Source organism: Coregonus lavaretus (genome assembly GCF_964263955.1).
Source record: "Coregonus lavaretus genome assembly, chromosome: 38".
NCBI classification, from domain to species: Eukaryota; Metazoa; Chordata; class Actinopteri; order Salmoniformes; family Salmonidae; genus Coregonus; species Coregonus lavaretus.
The window spans coordinates 29,079,456-29,098,959 of NC_140025.1; the positions used below are offsets into that span (position 1 = coordinate 29,079,456).

General features: G+C 41.3%; 1 long non-coding RNA gene across 1 annotated transcript; it reads left to right on the forward strand.

Moving 5' to 3' along the window:
* Window positions 1-16,847: 16,847 nt before the first annotated feature.
* LOC311112009 lies at window positions 16,848-19,052 on the forward strand. Its single transcript, XR_014610816.1, has 3 exons — window positions 16,848-16,990; window positions 17,270-17,332; window positions 17,418-19,052. It is a non-coding gene; the product is annotated as an uncharacterized lncRNA (long non-coding RNA).
* Window positions 19,053-19,504: the final 452 nt, after the last annotated feature.

Below are 19,504 nucleotides of genomic sequence, written 5' to 3' on the forward strand. Positions count from 1 at the left end.
TAAGTCACACTGTAGTTGTTTTACGCATTGCTTCGAACCGCTGTATTGGCCGAATAAACCATTATTCTGTGATTTACACCTCCTGCGCCTGACTCTGTCCAAATCACCCGCTACACATGGGAGGGAAAAAGATTGGCCACTAGCTACCGCCGGCGACACTGTGATAGGCTACAGCTGCCCACTGCACCTTAGGTCAGCAGGCAGCTCAATACAACACCGGTACACTGGTCATTCTCACTTGGTTGACTGGTATGTGTGAAATGCTGCCTGTCAATCTGGAAAAAAAACGTCATGCCGGTAATATACAGTGAGCTCCAAAATAATTGGGACAGTGACACATTTGTTGGTTTTGCTCTGTACTCGAGCACTTTGGATTTGAAAAGATACAATGACTGTGAGGTTAAAGTGCAGACTGTCAGCTTTAATTTGCGGGAATCTTCATCCATGTCGGGTGAACAGATTAGAAATTACAATACTTTCTTTAAATACAGTAGTCCCCCACAAAAAGTTTTTGGACAAATTCACTTATATGTGTATTAAAGTAATCAAAACTTTTGTATTTGGTCCCATATTCCTAGCACACAGTTATTACATCAAGCTTGTGAATCTACAAACTTGTTGGAAGCATTTGCAGTTTGTTTTGGATGTGTTTCAGATTATGTTGTGCCCAATAGAAATGAATGGTAAATAATGTGCTGTGTCATTTTGGAGTCACTTTTATTGTAAACAAGAATATAATATGTTTCTAAACACTTCTACATTAATGTGGATGCTACCATGATTACGGATAGTCCTGAATGAATCTTAAATAATGATGAATGAGAAAGTAACGGACGCACAAATCTCATACACCCTCCAAAATGCTTACCTCCACTGTTATTGTAATGGTGAGAGGTTAGAATGTCTTGGGGGTATGATATGAAATTCTGGACTCCCTCATCTGGTTAAGAAAAGCCAGGGAATGTTCAGGGAATCCTGAATTTGTTAAACCATCCTTCTGGAATACCCCCCTAATATCAATCGAATGGTTGTGTGACACACACACGCACACAGTAAGAGAATAAGAGGAGCTCATGATTGTATTACAGTACAGGGTCAAACTTAATTTGGATAGTCTGGATTGTCCACCTGTATACGCTCTACAGATGCTCATACTATCAACAAACTATCTGTTGATATTCAACTGCTTGCTAAGGTTACTGTTAGGGTTAGGTTTAGAATAAGGTTAGGGTAACGGTTATGTTTATGGTTAGGTTAGGGCTAGGGTTGGGGTAGTTGATAGTTAGTTGAAATGTTACTGATAGTCTGTAGAGCACCTGCAGATGGACAATCCAAATAAAGTGTTACCCAGTACAGTCACAGACATCTACACATCCGGAGCTCTTAGATCTTACCAGTAACAAAAAAGGCTTTCAGAAGTCAACCGTAAAACGGATAACAAGTACTGCAACACACACACCACATACCAAACCCTTTGTTCTCCCAAGTCTGCTGTGAAAACAACCCATGATGGTGCAACCAAGTATTTTTTTAGGATATGAACGTCAGGTGCAAGGCCTAAACAAATATTATTTTATCCAGACCTGGGACTATACTGGTTTGTGCTGGGTTTCTGTTGTCTTGACAACGGGGAGGCCAACTGAAAAAAAGTGTAATACCTGAATTGATAAATGAATGAACATACGAATGAATGAATGAATGAATGAATGAATGAAAGATGGAGTATTGCTAGCCAATATCAAGATAATTTGTTAGCCTACATCCAATTGAGCATATAGATTTACATGTACTCGAGCCTTACACTGGATTATATGGTTGTAACAAAATAGATGAAAACCTGTGATATCAAAGCTATAGTTAAACACAAAAATCTAAGTTAAGGCCAAGCTGCATTGCAAATTGACCCCTAGACCCTAATCCTAGGCACTACATCTAGATCTGAAAGGGTCAATTAGAGACCTTGCAGTGTGGTGTCAGACAACAACCTCTCCCTCAACGTGAGCAAGACAAAGGAGCTGATCATGGACTACACGAAACAGAGGGCCGAGCATGCCCCCATCCATATCGACAGGGCTGTAGTGGAGCAGGTCGAGAGCTTCAAGTTCCTCTGTGTCCACATCACTAAGGACCTATCATGGTCCAAACACACCATCACAGTTCTGAAGAGGGCACGACAACGCCTCTTCCCGCTCAGGAGGCTGAAAAGATTTGGCATGGGCCCTCAGATCCTGAAAAGGTTATTTACCTGAACCAATGAGAGTATCTTCACTGGCTGCATCACTGCTCGGTATGGTAACTGCTCGGCATCTGAACGCAAGGCGCTACAGAGGGTGGTGAGTACACCCAGTACATCACTTGGGCCGAGTTCCCTGCCATCCAGGACCTCTATACCAGGCAGTGTCAGAGGAAGGCCCTCAAAATTGTGAAAGACTCCAACCACCCAAGTCATAGACTGTTCTCTCTGCTACCGCACGACAATCTTTATGATTGTCTTGAAAGAGACATAATTCATGACAGTGGAGAAACACTGAAGACAACCTTAACTGTTAACATAAGAGGAAGAATCCTTAGCATGCGCTCTTGGCATCAACCCAGACTTAGTTATGTACTGTATGTGCGGAAAAGCAATCATAACTTACTCTGTGACATTCTTAACAATGAAGTGTGTTAAAAAATACAAAATATAAAATTTCAGCTATAGCTGGTGACTTAAACTTTTCTCTGGCCAATAAATGACAAGGTCAATATGAATCAACGCTTGAAATCAATGAGTTTTTGTAACTTTCATTCACGTATAATGCAATGTCTACCTTTTCTCCAGGCTTGCTGATGATAGATCAGTGTAAAAAATATAGCAGAAACTCCATCTAGTACAATAACACATATTCAGTTGTTTCTGGTCAAGTTGTCTAATGGTAAGGTGTTGGTTTGAAGCTGGGCCCAGTACATTTGTTCCATTTCTACATTCCTTCCCTGCCACTTTCCTGTCTTCCTACATTGCTGTGTCATGCCTTAAATCACACTGTTGGCTTGTGTCTTTCATAAATTATGCTGCAGGTGTGGAAGCGGTACTGGAGTGCCAAGTCTGCGACCAAAAGTCTCCTGAATAGCTTCTACCCCAAAGCTATAAGACTGCTAAATAGTTAATTAAATAGTTAGCCAAATAGCTACCTGGACTATCTGCATTGACCTGTTTTGCTACAACTTTTTTGACTCATCAAATATGTTGCTGCTACTGTTTATTATCTGTCACTTTATTCCTAGTTATATGTCCATATCTACCTCAAATACATCGTACTCCAGCACATAGACTCGGTACTGGTACCCCGTGTATATAGCCAAGTTATCGTTACTCATTGTGTATTTATTATCACATATTTTACTTTTCTATTATTTCTCTATTTTCTTTCTTTTTGCATTGTTGGGAAGGGCCCATACATAACATTTCACTGTTAGTTTATACCTGTTGTTTCCGAAGTATGTGACAAATAAAATTTGATTTAATTTTGAATTAGGAATGGAATAGAATTAAATGAAAAGGTCTGACAAACTTCAATTTCGGAATATGTCTCATGTATCGATTGTCCCATTATTCCTTCGTGGTACTAAGATGTGCTGATTCAAACTCGGTCCTTGTTCAGGTCCTGTAACGACTTCCTCCGAAGCTAACTACTCTCCTGGTTCAGGCAGGCTTCGGTGTTCGCCGTCACCGGCCTTCTAGCCACTGCTGCTCCTCATCTCATCATTCAATTTGTTTTGTCTTGTCTATTACACACACCTGGTTCATATCCCCTCATTAGTATGTGTGTAAGTGTTCCCTCTGCCCCCTTGTCCTTGTGGGTGATTGTTTAGTGTGAGGAGAGTGTAGCTCGGTTGAGCACCTTGTATTTTGTATTGCCGGGGTATATTTTCCACGTGTGCCTGTTTGGTTCCAGTGTGCCTGTTTTGCACTCTGGACTGTTTGACACATTTCTGCGTAACACTGTATTCCGAAATAAACTCTGTATTCTGTGATTTACCCTCCTGTGCCTGACTCCTTCAAATCACCCATCACATGTTCCTCATCTTTGTATTGTTATTTTTTAACTGTTGCTAAATAATTGACTGCATGATTACATCTGCAAACTCCCTTGATTTTAAGATGACCCAAAGCAGAGTTTTAGCAATACTTACATAGAATGGCACACCAAGCGTGTAAGACTCAAGAGGGAATGTCAAAATCATTGCACATAATGAAAGGGAGGGGGACAGTGTGGTAACATTTAGAGAGGTGTATCTTTACGATCACGGTCTTGAAAGAGACATAATTCATGACAGTGGGTTAAACACTGAAGACAACCTTAACTGTTACCGTAAGAGGAAGAATCCTTAGCATGCGCTCATGGCATCAACCCATACTTAGTTATGTATGTGGGGAAAAGCAATGATAACTTACTCTGTGGCATTCTTAACAATTAAGTGTGTTAGAAAATACAAAATTTCAGCTGTAGCTGGTGACTTAAACTTTTCTCTGGCCAATAAATGACATTTACATTTACGTCATTTAGCAGACGCTCTTATCCAGAGCGACTTACAGGAGCAATTAGGGTTAAGTGCCTTGCTTAAGGGCACATCGACAGATTTTTCACCTAGTCGGCTCGGGGATTAGAACCAGCGACCTTTCGGTTACTGGCACAACGCTCTTACCCACTAAGCTACCTGCCGCCCTATGACAAGGTCAATATGAATCAACGCTTGAAATCAATTAGTTTTTGTATCTTTCATTCACGTATAATGCAATGTCTACCCTTTTCTCCAGGCTTGCTGATGATAGATCAGTGTAAACAATATAGCAGAAACTCCATCTAGTACAATAACACATATTCAGTTGTTTCTGGTCAAGTCGTCTAAAATTAAGGTGTTGGTTTGAAGCTGGGCCCAGTAAATATTTTCCATTTCTACATTCCTTCCCTGCTGTAATATTCATATGTGTCAGCATACTGAATTGTAATTGGATGCATTCTACAGTCATATCATACTGTGCTATGATTGGTTAAGACCACCCAGGTGGTAAGGTCATTCTAAAGATGATCATGGCCGGAGACACATGAACATGCCAGTTATAGCTAGTTAATAAAGAGCTACGTTTATAAAGATCCTGTCGTCCTGCATTTTATTATTTTGTACAAAGCATACAAAACAAGACATGGTGTCATAGTAAAAGGACTAAAAGATGGATTTTGCTGGAGTTCCTTCACCTCGAATGGATTGGGGGTCTACAAATCTACCCGATGTATGGCATAAGTTCAAACAGCATGTGGAGCTGATGTTCACGGGTCCTCTGAAGGAAAGAGGAGAAGAGGAAAAGTGCAGCTACCTGCTCCTCTGGATCGGTGAAAAAGGGAGAGACATTTACAACACATGGACACTTACCGAGGCTGAATCAAAGGTACTGAAAACATACTACGATCGTTTTGAAGCATATGTTGTGCCAAAGACCAATACAATTTTCACTAGGTACAAATTCCATGAGAAAGTACAAGGCGCTAGCGAATCGTTTGATCAGTTTTTCACTGAGCTGCGTCTGCTTGTGAAAGACTGTGATTATGCAAACAAGGATGAGATGGTCAGGGACCGTATTGTATTTGGAATACACTCACCGCGAGTGAGAGAGAAACTTTTGAATGTTGCATCTGAGCTAACGCTGGACAAAGCTATCGACATAGCCAGATCTCACGAGCTGGCACAGGTTCAGATGAAAACCATTTAGGGCGGCAGCACGAGCGCATCACGTGAACAAGCAGTGCACGCAGTCAGGCAGACATCAAAACACACCTCCGATGCCCAGAGAGCATGTTTCAGAACGGAGACAGACAGAACTCCAAAACAGAGCGACACAGACTCCAAACGCCCCAAAACATGTGGATATTGTGGATACAAAGTGCATGGCGAACAGGGGAATTACCCAGCTAAAGGCAAACAGTGTACTAAATGTGGAAAATGGAATCACTTTGCAAAAGTGTGCAGAGCTTACAGTGGAAAAACAGTACATACAGTGAGTGAAGATGAAATGTCAATCAAAGAGTCAAATGCTGATGAACTGTTTATTGATTCAGTGACACAGAAAAGTCAGATATCAGAGACAGACCAAGCCTTTGCTGACATTGAGACAAGGCACAGAGCTAATATTCAAACTAGATACTGGTGCACATGTAAACATTATTCCTCTGAATAAGTACAGAAGCTTAACATCTGAGTGCGAGCTACAGCCCACCACATGCAGACTGACTGGTTATGGTGGTGAACAGCTCCCAGTAAAAGGCACATGCACTTTCAAATGCAAATACAAGGAAAGGGACATGATGTTGGACTTTTACGTTGTTGACACTCGAGCACCTGCAGTGCTAGGTCTTAAAGCATGTTTAGACATGGACCTTATCAAGCTAGTTTTATCAGTGACAGCACCAGTAGAGATAGAGAATGTCATGGAGGAGTTTGCTGATGTTTTTACAGGAATAGGACTATTCCCAGGAGAATGTACCATTCACCTTGACCCAGACGCAACCCCTGTGGTCTACCCACCGAGAAAGATTCCACTTGCTCTCCGCGCCCATCTGAAGAAAGAGTTGGAGAGCATGGAGCAATCTGACATCGTCACCAAGGTTACAGAACCGACGGATTGGGTAAAAACGTTAGTGGTGGTGGAGAAACCACGCACAGGCAAGCTCAGAGTATGTCTCGACCCAAGAGACTTGAACAAGGCTATCAAACGCCCCCATTACCCCTTACCGACGCTAGATGGCATCACACACAAGCTAGCGGGCGTACGCTACTTCAGTGTCATGGACGCCAGATCAGGCTACTGGGCTATCAAGCTCACAGAAGAGTAATCTAAGCTCACAACGTTCAACACACCGTTTGGACGCTACAGGTTCCGTCGCCTGCCTTTTGGGATTATCTCAGCCCAAGACGAGTTTCAGCGAAAGATCGACGAGGTGTACGAAGGCCTCGAAGGAGTTGTGGCAATTGTGGATGACATCCTTGTCTATGGTCGAACCAAAGAGGAACACGACAGAAACCTCAGCGCGATGCTGCAAAGGTCCCGCGAGAGAGGAGTCCGGCTCAACCCCGAGAAGAGCACAGTCGGCGCTCCAGAGGTCAGCTACTTCGGACATCTTCTCACAGCGAATGGAATCAAGCCAGATCCGCAGAAGATCTCAGCCATAAAGGAAATGGAGCCACCAAAGAACCATGCAGAGCTGGAAACAGTGCTTGGCATGGTCAACTACTTAGCCAAGTTCGCACCCAGCCTCTCCAATGCTAATGCACCCCTGCGTCAGCTGCTAAAGCAGTCCAGTGAGTTCCTCTGGGACAAGCAACACGACATCGCTTTCCAGAAAGTGAAAGACTTGATCACGAGAGAACCAGGACCAATCCTTGCCTACTACGACCCCAACAAAGAGCTCAGACTCCAGGTGGACGCGTCGAAGTATGGACTAGGGGCAGTGCTACTGCAAGAAGGAAAACCCATCGGCTACGCTTCCAAATCTCTCACAGACTGTGAAATCAACTACGCTCAAATCGAAAAGGAGCTGTACGCCATTCTGTTCGGATGTAAGCGTTTCCATCAGTATGTCTATGGACGACAAGTCATTGTGGAATCAGACCACAAGTCCCTCGAGTCAATCATGAGGAAACCGTTAGCCGCAGCCCCGCCAAGGCTACAGAGAATGATCCTTCAACTACAAAAATACGACTTCACAATCACTCACCGTCCAGGCAAAGACATCCCTGTCGCAGACACACTCTCCAGGAAGTTTCTTACCTACAAGGACAGCAGCCTCAGTGAAGGCATGGACATGCAGGTGCACACTGTGTACAGCAACTTACCAGTTAGTGACACAAAACTGAAGGAGATCCGAACAGAAACAGAAAAAGACACACAACTCACACAGCTGAGGAAAGTCATACAGTCAGGATGGCTTGAGGAGTGGAGAAAATGCCCTCAGAGCGTCTCAGAGTTCTGGAACCATCGTGACGAACTATCACAGATCAACGGAATCATTTTCAAAGGAGAGAAAATCATCATTCCTACCAGTCTCAGATAAGAGATTTTGACAAAGATCCATGCTGGACACATGGGCATGGAAAAGTGCAAACAGAGAGCACGGGACATTTTGTTTTGGCCCGGAATGTGCAAACAAATAGAGGACATGGTTGGTAAATGCCCCACCTGTCTTGAACGACGCCCCTCAAACACCAAAGAGCCAATGTTACCTCACCATATCCCAGACCGACCCTGGCAGGTCGTGGCAACCGATCTGTTCACCTGGAACAACGAGGACTACATTATAACAGTGGACTACTACAGCAGATACTTCGAACTCAACAAGCTTCACAGCACCACATCTGCAGCTGTGATACACAAGCTGAAAGCAGCCTTTGTCAGGCATGGCATTGTAGAAACCTTAATATCTGACAATGGGCCCTGTTACAAATCAAATGAGTTTGAATCCTTCACAAAAGCATGGGAGTTCACACACGTCACCACAAGCCCACATTACCCTCAAAGTAATGGCCTTGCTGAAAAATCTGTGCAGATTGCTAAATCACTCATGGACAAAGCAAAAGCAGACAAGAGAGACCCCTACCTCAGTCTCCTTGAATACCGCAACACTCCAGTTGACAACTTCAAATCACCAGCCCAGCTGTTGATGAGCCGCAGACTTTGCTCAGCACCAACCCAGCACCAACCAGCAGCTGCAACCTGAGGTCGTCAGCTACAAGGAAATGCATGCAAAATGTGTGTAACCGGTGAGAAATGGCTAGCTTGTTAGCGGTGCGCACTAGTAGCGTTTCAATCGGTGACGTCACTCGCTCTGAGACCTTGAAGTAGTTGTTTCCCTTGCTCTGCAAGGGCCGTGGCTTTTGTGGAGCGACGGGTAACGGTGCTTCGAGGGTGACTGTTGTTGATGTGTGCAGAGGGTCCCTGGTTCAAGCCCAGGTAGGGGCGAGGAGAGGGACGGAAGCAAAACTGTTACATGTGCACAGAGACAACAACAGCAAAAGCGATACTACAACAGGTCAGCCAGACCACTGCCACCACTGAACGACGGAGAGTCAGTTAGAGCAGTCGTCATCCAACCAGCTGACACTGAACGTTCATATCACGTTCGCACCGCAGAAGGAGCGGTGTACCGCCGCAATCGTCATCACCTACTGAACACAAAAGAACAACACACTAACGAGATGAACTGTTCCCCTGAAAGAGAACGGGATGGACTAAACACAGACACAACACAACATACACCATACTTACCTGCAACAGCACAAGAACTGTTGGCTGACACAGAAACATGCTCAGCTTCATATCACACAAGGTCAGGAAGAGAGGTCAAGCCTAGAGCTGTCCTAGACCTGTGAAATGTCAAAGGGCGTAGGCGGATCGCTGCCCTAAAATAGTTCCGGACTGTAAACTTGTTATTGAAAGTTAACTTGAAATGCTTTGGTATTGTATTTGTTTGAAATGTTGAGATGTCATTGCTACAGTGAAAAGCTGAGTTGCTGACAAATATTAGTTGTAAAAGTAACAATATGCTGAATCATTGTTTCAGTCTGTTATGTTGATGCAGTTGGTGCAGTTTAAATGGTTACTTACCTCGAGTTCAAACTACAGAGCATGTGTTCAAAAGAAACGCTTTATTGTTCTACATATTCTTTCTTTTTTTTAAAAGAAGGGGATGTAATATTCATATGTGTCAGCATACTGAATTGTAATTGGATGCATTCTACTGTCATATCATACTGTGCTATGATTGGTTAAGACCACCCAGGTGGTAAGGTCATTCTAAAGATGATCATGGCCGGAGACACATGAACATGCCAGTTATAGCTAGTTAATAAAGAGCTACGTTTATAAAGATCCTGTCGTCCTGCATTTTATTATTTTGTACAAAGCATACAAAACAAGACACCTGCCACTTTCCTGTCTTCCTACACTGCTGTGTCACGCCTTAAATCACACGGTTGGCTTGTGTCTTTCAGAAATTATGCCGCAGGTGTGGAAACCAAGTCGCCATGGGTGGGGACAGGACAGGTGGAGGCACCTGACGACAAATGTGGCGTTACCCTACAGTAACGCCACATTTGTTACCTTAACGTATGTGACGTTAAGGTAACGTTAGGGTGGCTCTCTGCGGAACCACACCTGTTTCTCTGAATCAAAGACATACTGTCCCTGTCATTACTATGTCTTGTGGTGACGAGAGAGAGGATGAAGTTACGAAAATAACAAGGACAAACAAGGATGCAGCCTTTCCAATATGAAACTACTTGTATTTTCAAACACAAAATATCCAAATACTTCTTTTGAAATGTATTTTAAAGTAATTTAAATTAAATGAATAATATTTGAACCCAGGTCTGTTGTTTACAAGTATCATGAAGTTATATTCAAGAATCAATGGCTATGTTAATTTAAAAGTCCAAAAATGTACCTAAATGTACTTAATAAAACCTAAGGACATTTTTTTTAGGAAATTACATAATTTTTTGCAGGCTTTCATAAAGTATTTTTTAGGCAACAGAAATTTTGCTGCAGATATGGAAATCAAGTTGCCATGGGTGGGGACAGGACATATAAGGGAGGCACCTGACGACAAATGTGACGTTTAAGGTGGCTCTCTGCGGAACCACACCTGTCTCTCTGAATCAAAGACATACCTGTCATACCTATGCCTTGTGATGACGAGAGGGAGGGTGATTTGACGAAAATAACAAGGATAAACAAGGACGCTGCCTTCCCTACAATCTTTATAATAATACACTATTTATTTATGGATACCCAAGGATGCTGAACATTTAATGCTACAGTTGGCGATTTGGAAAACAACAAAACAACCGCCCGCCACTCAAATTTATAAACAATGCTATGTAAGCAAGGACTGACAATCCATGAGATCTAAATGATAGTTTAAATTCTTAAGGGTCTAAGCTGTACAATAGCCCATAGCAGGGGCGCAACTTTGGTTTTAGAAGTGGGGGGGTACGGGGTCCTCTCATTTTTGGGGGCATCTAAAGCTCATTTCCTGCATTTCTACACAATCTAATATGACCCATGGTCCTTCTAGCTGTCTTTATTTAGAGCAAAAAAAAGTATGCAAAAATGCCCACAGTCATCAAGCTAGGTAAGAGATCATTATTAAATAAGTTTAAGTGATTGATAAGACTGAACTAGATCAATGATAATTAAATAATCAATATTGTGTTACACCTTTCACCAATAGTGTAACAAATTAACAACTCTTACAAATATGTACAAAGACTTAACTTTTGATTGTCTTTATTAAGACATCCTCTATATCAAATTTCAGCCAGCCCGAGCTGCCTGCACGCCCGACCCCCACCAGTCTAGTCAATAACTCAACTCTCTCCCCAACAACTTCCTTCCCAATATATTGTTTTTATATCTCAAGGGAAAGGTATGGAAAACAAACGTTTAATTAAAACACACATACACCTACACATGAACACACAGAAACAGTATTTCCTCCACATAATTCATATAATTTGCATAATAGTACTGTAGAGCTCTTTTTACTTGCACGCAATATAGCTGGGTCGCCCCATCCTATCCCTAGGGGTCCACGGCCCTGCAGGCCTGCAGCGCCCCAACCCAACACACCACACTCAGCTTTAGGATCTTAGTGAAACATTCATTATTGGTTTCAGGTGTGTTAGGCCAAGGCCAGAGTGACAACCAACAGTACGGCAGACCCCCAGGGACCGGACTGAGCAGCCCAGCAGCTAGTGATTGCCTTAATAGGTATCTCCCCTGACATGGGCACTCCTTTTGTCGTACAGTATTCCATATAAGGCATCCAGACCTTAACAACAATGAATTTGCACAGCATACCCTTAATCTTGTAATAAATCAAACATGTAGTAGGAAATTACACAGAACATGAAAGGAGGATGGGAGGTAACATAATAGTTCATAACCATCCAACAAATAAAACCAGAGAGACATTTTAACAAAGAACATAAGAAATAACAACAGTGATGGATTCGGCAGAAGACATAACACTAACAGTGACTATATGAAAGGGCCTGCCTGTCTGTGTACTCTTAGAAAAAAAGGTGTCCTTTTTAGTTCAAAGTAGAACCCCTTTTGGTTCCAGGTAGAACCCTTTTGAGAATTGTTCTGCCTGGAACCAAAAAGGATTCCACTATGGGGACAGTTGAAGAACCCTTTTGGAAATATTTTTTTCTAAGAGTGTGGAGGTGTGTCTTACGTTTAGAATGGAATATGTGGATGGATTCTGAATCTCTGAAAGGTGGTTGGGAGAGAGGGATTTCCTAAATTGGGGGCAGTAGCTGTACACAACCTACCATGGAGCGTAGCTTGTTGGTGTGAGAAATATTGATGCATGGCCAGCATCTGAGGAGTGTTGACTCTAGAGTACCAGTGGGAATATATGACTGTAATAGCTCATAAAAGTACAATGTTTGCCAGACCAAATTATGCTTTGAAGGTTTACAAGATACATGTGAAGATGGTAGTAATAGACAGCCAGTGTAGACAGCCAGTGTAGACAGCCAGTGTAGGCAGCTAGTGTAGGCAGCCAGTGTAGACAGCCAGTGTAGACAGCCAGTGTAGGCAGCCAGTGTATGCAGCCAGTGTAGACAGCCAGTGTAGACAGCCAGTGTAGACAGCCAGTGTAGCATAGGGGCAGTATAAAGGCACTACCAGGGTTTGGTATACGCTGATCTGGTGATGGTATTACCAATTACTATTATCAATATCAATTATATTAGTATTCATAGGTCTATATCATTAGTAAACAGAGAATATATAAATGAAAATATATATATATATATTTATATATATATATATATTTATAAAAATAATAAACATGGGCTTTTCTTACAGCCAAACAGAGGTAAATGTACAAATGTTCAGTGTTAAATATTCTCCACAACCAAAACTGATCGCCACAAAATCAAGTGGTCAAATCTACAGAATGCCTCTAAGTAAAATGGTTTTGTTGTCGTATTTATGATTTCATGAGTGTCGCCATATGTAATGTGGGGGAGTTTTAATGAATTGAACTTTGGTGCTGCTGCTTTTAATTCAGAATCATACCTCAGACAGCCATCTTATTATTTGAGGATTTGATCTGATAAAAACAAACAGAAATAGCTTTCCTGGTGTCCCAAATTATTGCCCATCTCGCTTCTGTGGCGGTGGAAAGAACGATGGACAGATCACCTAAACAAACATTGAAAGATTGAGTTGACAGCAGAAACATGAAGGATTTTTTTTTGCTTTGTCAATTAAAAACAGCACCCTACATGTCTATGCTATCAACTCAAATAGCTATTTGATTTTGAATTTTGGTGTAACTTTAGGTATAATTTTTGTAATGATAATTATTTGATGAAATTTAGAATTTGGCCTTTAATACTATAGCCCATAGAAACGCATTGAATAAGGAGTAAGGTTTTGAAGTGTAAGAAAGCTCAGGATTAATTTTACACATATTTAACCCCTTATTGTTGTTGGCACAAAACTACAGTACCTCCATACTTCCATTCATTTGTATGGGTTACATTCAGACAAGTCACGTGACACTCGTGTTCGTGAGAGTCTCCCCTTTCCACATATTAGTTTGTAGCCCAAACGGTTCGGACGGTACAGACAGAAGTTGGCACTTCAGCGTTACCAACTTCAGACGAGTCCCATGGCGCTTGTGGGGGGTCGTAGACCAAAACGGAGAACACCATGTTGTTTGTGAAAGTCCCATCTTTCCATAGAGTGGTCATATTAGATCAAAACGCTACAGACATTTTTGTGCGAACACCGATTTTCGGGATGTCTCCTGGTCTGACCAACATTTTTTTAACCAAGTATTGGCCAAAGTTTTGTCATGAAAATTTCAACAGATGGCAGACAATTGAAATATTGATGTGTTTATTTAAGGGTGAATACATTGTCCATATATGCAGATAATTATTTATTGTTTTACTTTATTTAAACCTACAAAGTTGTTTGTTCATCATCCTCCTGATTGACTAGAATATATTCAGGGCCGGCTATAGCCTTTGGTGGCCCTAAGTGAGATTTGTTTGGTGGGGCCATCCACCAAGCGGGCAAAAACATTTAATGGCCTCTCTCTTGATGCCTGAGAGAAAAATGTAAGATATAATGTTAATTTCCTGCAATTCTACACTTGCCATGGGGCTGAGAGAAAATATTGCTATTTTATAAGACCTTTCTTGCAAATCTACTGATTTTGCCATGGGGTAGAGAGACATTTTTGCAGTTTTAAAGCACGTTTTCTGCAGTTCTACTAATCTTGCCATGGTGCAGAAAGAACATTTGGCCATTTTATATAATAATATGCCACTTAGCAGACGCTTTTATCCAAAGCGACTTACAGTCATGCGTGCATACATTTTTGTGTATGGGTGGTCCCGGGGATCGAACCCACTACCCTGGCGTTACAAGTGCCGTGCTCTACCAGCTGAGCTACAGAGGACCAAAGGTCTGTAGAGACATTTTTGTAGTTTTAAAGCACGTTTTCTGCAGTTCTATACATTTTGGCATGGGGCGGAGACAACGATTGTATAAAAGATTTAATGCAGATTTGAGCATATATTCTTTTTTAGTAATCTGGTATTTGACGTTTATTACAATACAGAAACATACAGATTAAGTTGAAACCATGATCAATCGTAATGTGCAACATGAGTTTTTGGGGCAGCCATGTAATAATCAGCATTTGGTCCAAGTAGATTTTGTGAAGGCATTGTTATTGTTGGGAGTGAATCAGTTGTTTCAGTTATTCAGGTGTGTTCGGAGAGATGCATTTGTGACAGGGAGCTCACAAGGTTTTGATTTATTTTGATTTATTAGGATCCCCATTAGCCGACGCCAATGGCGACATCTAGTCTTACTGGGATCCGACAAATAATGAAAAAAACTTTACAATTGACATACATTTAAAAACATTAACATGCAGTGTGTGTGCATCTATCAGTTACACATACACGTCAGTACATACATACAACAAGTAGGTCACATGGGGGATAGGCGTTATGCCGTGAGGTGTTACTTGATTTGTTTTTTGAAACCATGTTTGCTGTTCACTTGCACTATATAAAATGGAAGGGAGTTCCATGAACTCATGGCTCTGTATAATACTGTATGTTTCCTTGAGTTTGTTCTGGACCTGGGGACTGTGAAAGACCCCTGGTGGCATGTCTGGTGGGGTAAGTGTGTGTCAGTGCTGTGTATAAGTTGACTATGCAAACAATTAGAAATGTTCAGCACATTAATGTTTCTTCTAAAAAGAAGAAGTGACTCAGTCAGTCTTTCCTCAACTCTAAGCCAAGAGAGACTGGCATGCATGCTATAAATAATAGCCCTCTGATTACAATGAAGAGCAAGACGTGCCGCCCTGTCCTGGGCCAGCTGCAGCTTAACTAGGTATTTCTTTGCAGCACTTGACCATATGACTGGACAATATTAAAGATAAGATAAAACTAGAGCCTGCAGGACTTGCTTTGTGGAGTGTGGTGTGTGGTGTCAAAAAAGCAGAGCATCTCTTTATTACTGACAGACCTCTCCCCATCTCTACAACCATTGAATCTATATGTTATGACCATGACCGTTTACAATCTAAGGTAACACCAAGTAATTTAGTCTCCTCAACTTGTTCAACAGCCAATCCATTTATTACCAGATTCAGCTGAGGTCTAGAACTTAGGGAATGATTTGTACCAAATACAATGCTCTTAGTTTTAGAGATGTTGGTGGGGCAACACAATGCCCATTTATGTGGCAATTATATTTTTATAAATACTTCTGGTGAGTTGTTTTCATAATTTCAGCTCTTGATTAGTTGTGAACGATTGCAGAAGGATTTGATTGTACCAAAACTATTTGTGGTGAGATTGTGTGAGTATACAGTGCAGTATGTTCTGAATTTCACAAATCATAGGATGGAGTTTCATTCTGAACTTATAGAGTGGATGTCAAGTCACCAAGTTCTCTTTCAACATGTCAGTCATCTTTGTCGTCAATGTCGTATGCTGTACCAATTATGGTTTCTCCAAAACCAAAATCGTATCCCAAAAACATTATACTCTTATTATTAATATTTTGATTTAGCGGTATACGCCCATACCATTCTGTTGTTGGGCTATGCCCACACCATTCCAACACAGAAAATGTGCCTTTTAATATACTTATAATTTTTGGGAAGGTAAACTATTTCACTCATAAGTAATTATAGGTCATATTTCATAGATATCTGGAAACACTGGACAGATACTTTAAGATGCACTGCAGAGAGAGTATTCAGATGTTAACAGACCTCTATAGCATCCCATGGGAGAGCATACTTCACCCTATTGAGGAGTACACTCTGACAATTAATAACAAAGTGATCATTTTATACAGTTCATGAATTTAAAAAACCCTGTGTGTCATCATTGGGTGTGTGCTCACATATGCATACGTCTGGGTGTCAGTGGAAAAAGAACCTTGGTTTTAGAATTGCCTTGGGATATCTAACTGACAAAAATACAATTATTGATCACAGTCATGTATAAAACATTACATTATGCATTACAATAAATTATAATTGATACATAAAGTGCATCCAGGGATGTATAGTGTATATCCATGTCCTGCTCGATTGGATTTCAGCATTAATTGGAGAGAGGTTACTTTATTTTCAGTTGAGGGGAGGATAGGACACACCTGAGCACACCCTTTTCTACAAGGTGACTCAAAACCAAAGTTTCATCATAATGATGTCATCAAGGCTGTTCTTTAAACTATAAAAGCTGTAGCAATTCAGGATCTTAGGAGAAGTTTGGAAGGACACCGTTGGAAGAATATACTTACTCAGGTGTAGCATCACAATTGAAGAGCAGTGTTGAACTGCCAGCACTTTTTAGGAGTGAACTGAAAAACCTACATCCAAAACCTCCATTTTTTGGGGTAAGTGTGTTTTTAATTTATCGTGTAACAAATTATATTTTGAAGATTTGTTTAATGAAACAATAGTTTAACCAGAGATTAATACCAAGACAAAGCACTCATGGATGACTTCGTTTGAAAAGTGAAAATCATAGATCCTCCAAAAATAGTGAAGGGCAGTTACTATAGTAATCTCCTATATTTAATTTGTCATTGTCATTCTGTTTGTCATTATTTGTATTTTACCTTATGTATGATATTGTCCTATATAATGACTTCACCCTTACTCTGTGATTATAGAATAATAAGAAAACTATTTGAAGATGAATGCAACAATTATCACAGTCCTTCTTCTGATAATAGGTAAGTTGATCCACTAGTCTTTAGATTGTAAATCATTTGAAATTGCAAAAATATATTCTAAAATTGATGCTTTAATTTACAACAGCATCAGGGAATTCCCAAAGCACAACAACCAATGCCCCCACAACAACCACAGCTGTTGCCATGACAACCACAGCTGAACCAAATACAACCACAGCTGCTGCCACAACAACCACAGCTGCTCTAACTACAACCACAGTAGCCGCCACCACAACTACAGCTGCAGCCACAACAACCACAGTTGTGCCAACTACAACCACATCTGCTGCCACCACAACTACAGCTGCCGTAACTACCACCGTTTATTCCACAACAACCACAGCTGCTGCCACGTCAACCACAGCTGCTGTAACGTCAACTACAGCTGCTGCCATGCCACCAACAGCTGCTGCCACAATAACCACAGCTTCTCCAACTACAACCACAGCTGCTCTAACTACAACAAAATCTGCAGCCCCGTCAATCACAGCTGCTCCAACTACAACCACAGCAGCCTCCACGACAACCACAGCTGCTCCAACTACAACCACAGCTGCAACCACAAACCCAACAGCTTCTGCCACGACAACAACAGATGCTCCAACTACAACCACAGCAGCATCCACCACCACAACTACAGCTGCTGCCCCCACAACCACAGCTGCTCCAACAACAACCACAGCTGCTGCTACGACAACCACAGCTGCTCCAACTCCAACTACAGCTGTTCCTAAAAAAGCCACAGCTGCCAGCACAACATCCATTGTTGCTGCAGCAACAACCACAGCTGCTGCCTCCAGTGGAATATGCTTCAAGACAAGTCTTCTCACAATCTGCCTGGCTGTGATGTCATATCTGCTTCACTCATACTGGTAGACTAATCATCATCTTGATAGCATACCTCAGCATACACAAACAAAATAATTTTCAATTTTTTTTATAAACCAGGTGATTCGAGCCCTGAATGCTGTTTGGCTGAAAGCCATAGTATATCACACCGTTAACCATGGGTATGACAAAAAACTGCCTTTTACTGGTCTAATTGCGTTGGTAATCAGTTTATAAAAGCAATAAGACACCTCAGGGTTTGTGGTATACGGCCAATATACCATGGCTAAGAGCTGTATCCAGGCACTCCGTGTGCCTAAGAACCATATATTGGCCATATACCACACCTCCTTGGGCCTTATTGCTCATGAAAATAATATTTTCTGCTGCTATGCTGTCCCCTTAACCCTTAAGTAATCATCCTTCTAGTCACAGTAATAACTTATTTATTTATTTATTTTGTATTCATTATATCGCAACATTGTATTTAGTGCTATTATGCACCTCACATTAATTCAGTATTAAACAAAAATTATTTGAATACTTTGAAGAATTTTTTGAAAATATTTAGGGATTATGTATTTATTTTCTGTATTGGATTTACAATGTATTTGATGTATAAAAAATGTACTGTATGCCAATTGAAGTGACATTATTATAACACATGATTCAGTTCACTAGCAGACTTAGCTGTATGACATGAAATGTGGAATATTATTTTTATTCAGAGCCCTTTACTTTTTCCACATTTTCTTACGTTACAGCCTTATTCTAAAATTGTTTATTTTTTGAATTTCCTCATCAATCTACACACAATACCCAATAATGGAAAAGAGAAAACAAGTATTTATTTAGCAAATGTATTAAAAATAAAAAACAGAAATACCTTATTTACATAAGTATTCAGACCCATTGCTGTGAGACTCGAAATTGAGCTCAAGTGCATCTGGATTCCATTGATCATCCTTGAGATGTTTCTACAACTTGATTGGAGTCCACCTGTGGTAAATTCAATTGATTGGACATGATTTGGAAAGGAACACACCTGTCTATATAAGGCCCCACAGTTGACAGTGCATGTCAGAGCAAAAGCCATGAGATCGAAGGAAATGTCCGTAGAGCTCTGAGACAAAATTGTGTCGAGGCACAGATCTGGGGAAGGGTACCAACAAATTTCTGTAGCATTGAAGGTCCCCAAGAACACAGTGGCCTCCATCATTCTTAAATGGAAGAAGTTTGGAACCACCAAGACTCTCCCTAGAGTTGGCTGCCCGGACAAACTGAGAAATCAGGGGAGAAGGGCCTTGGTCTGGGAGGTGACCAAGAACCCAATGGTCACTCTGA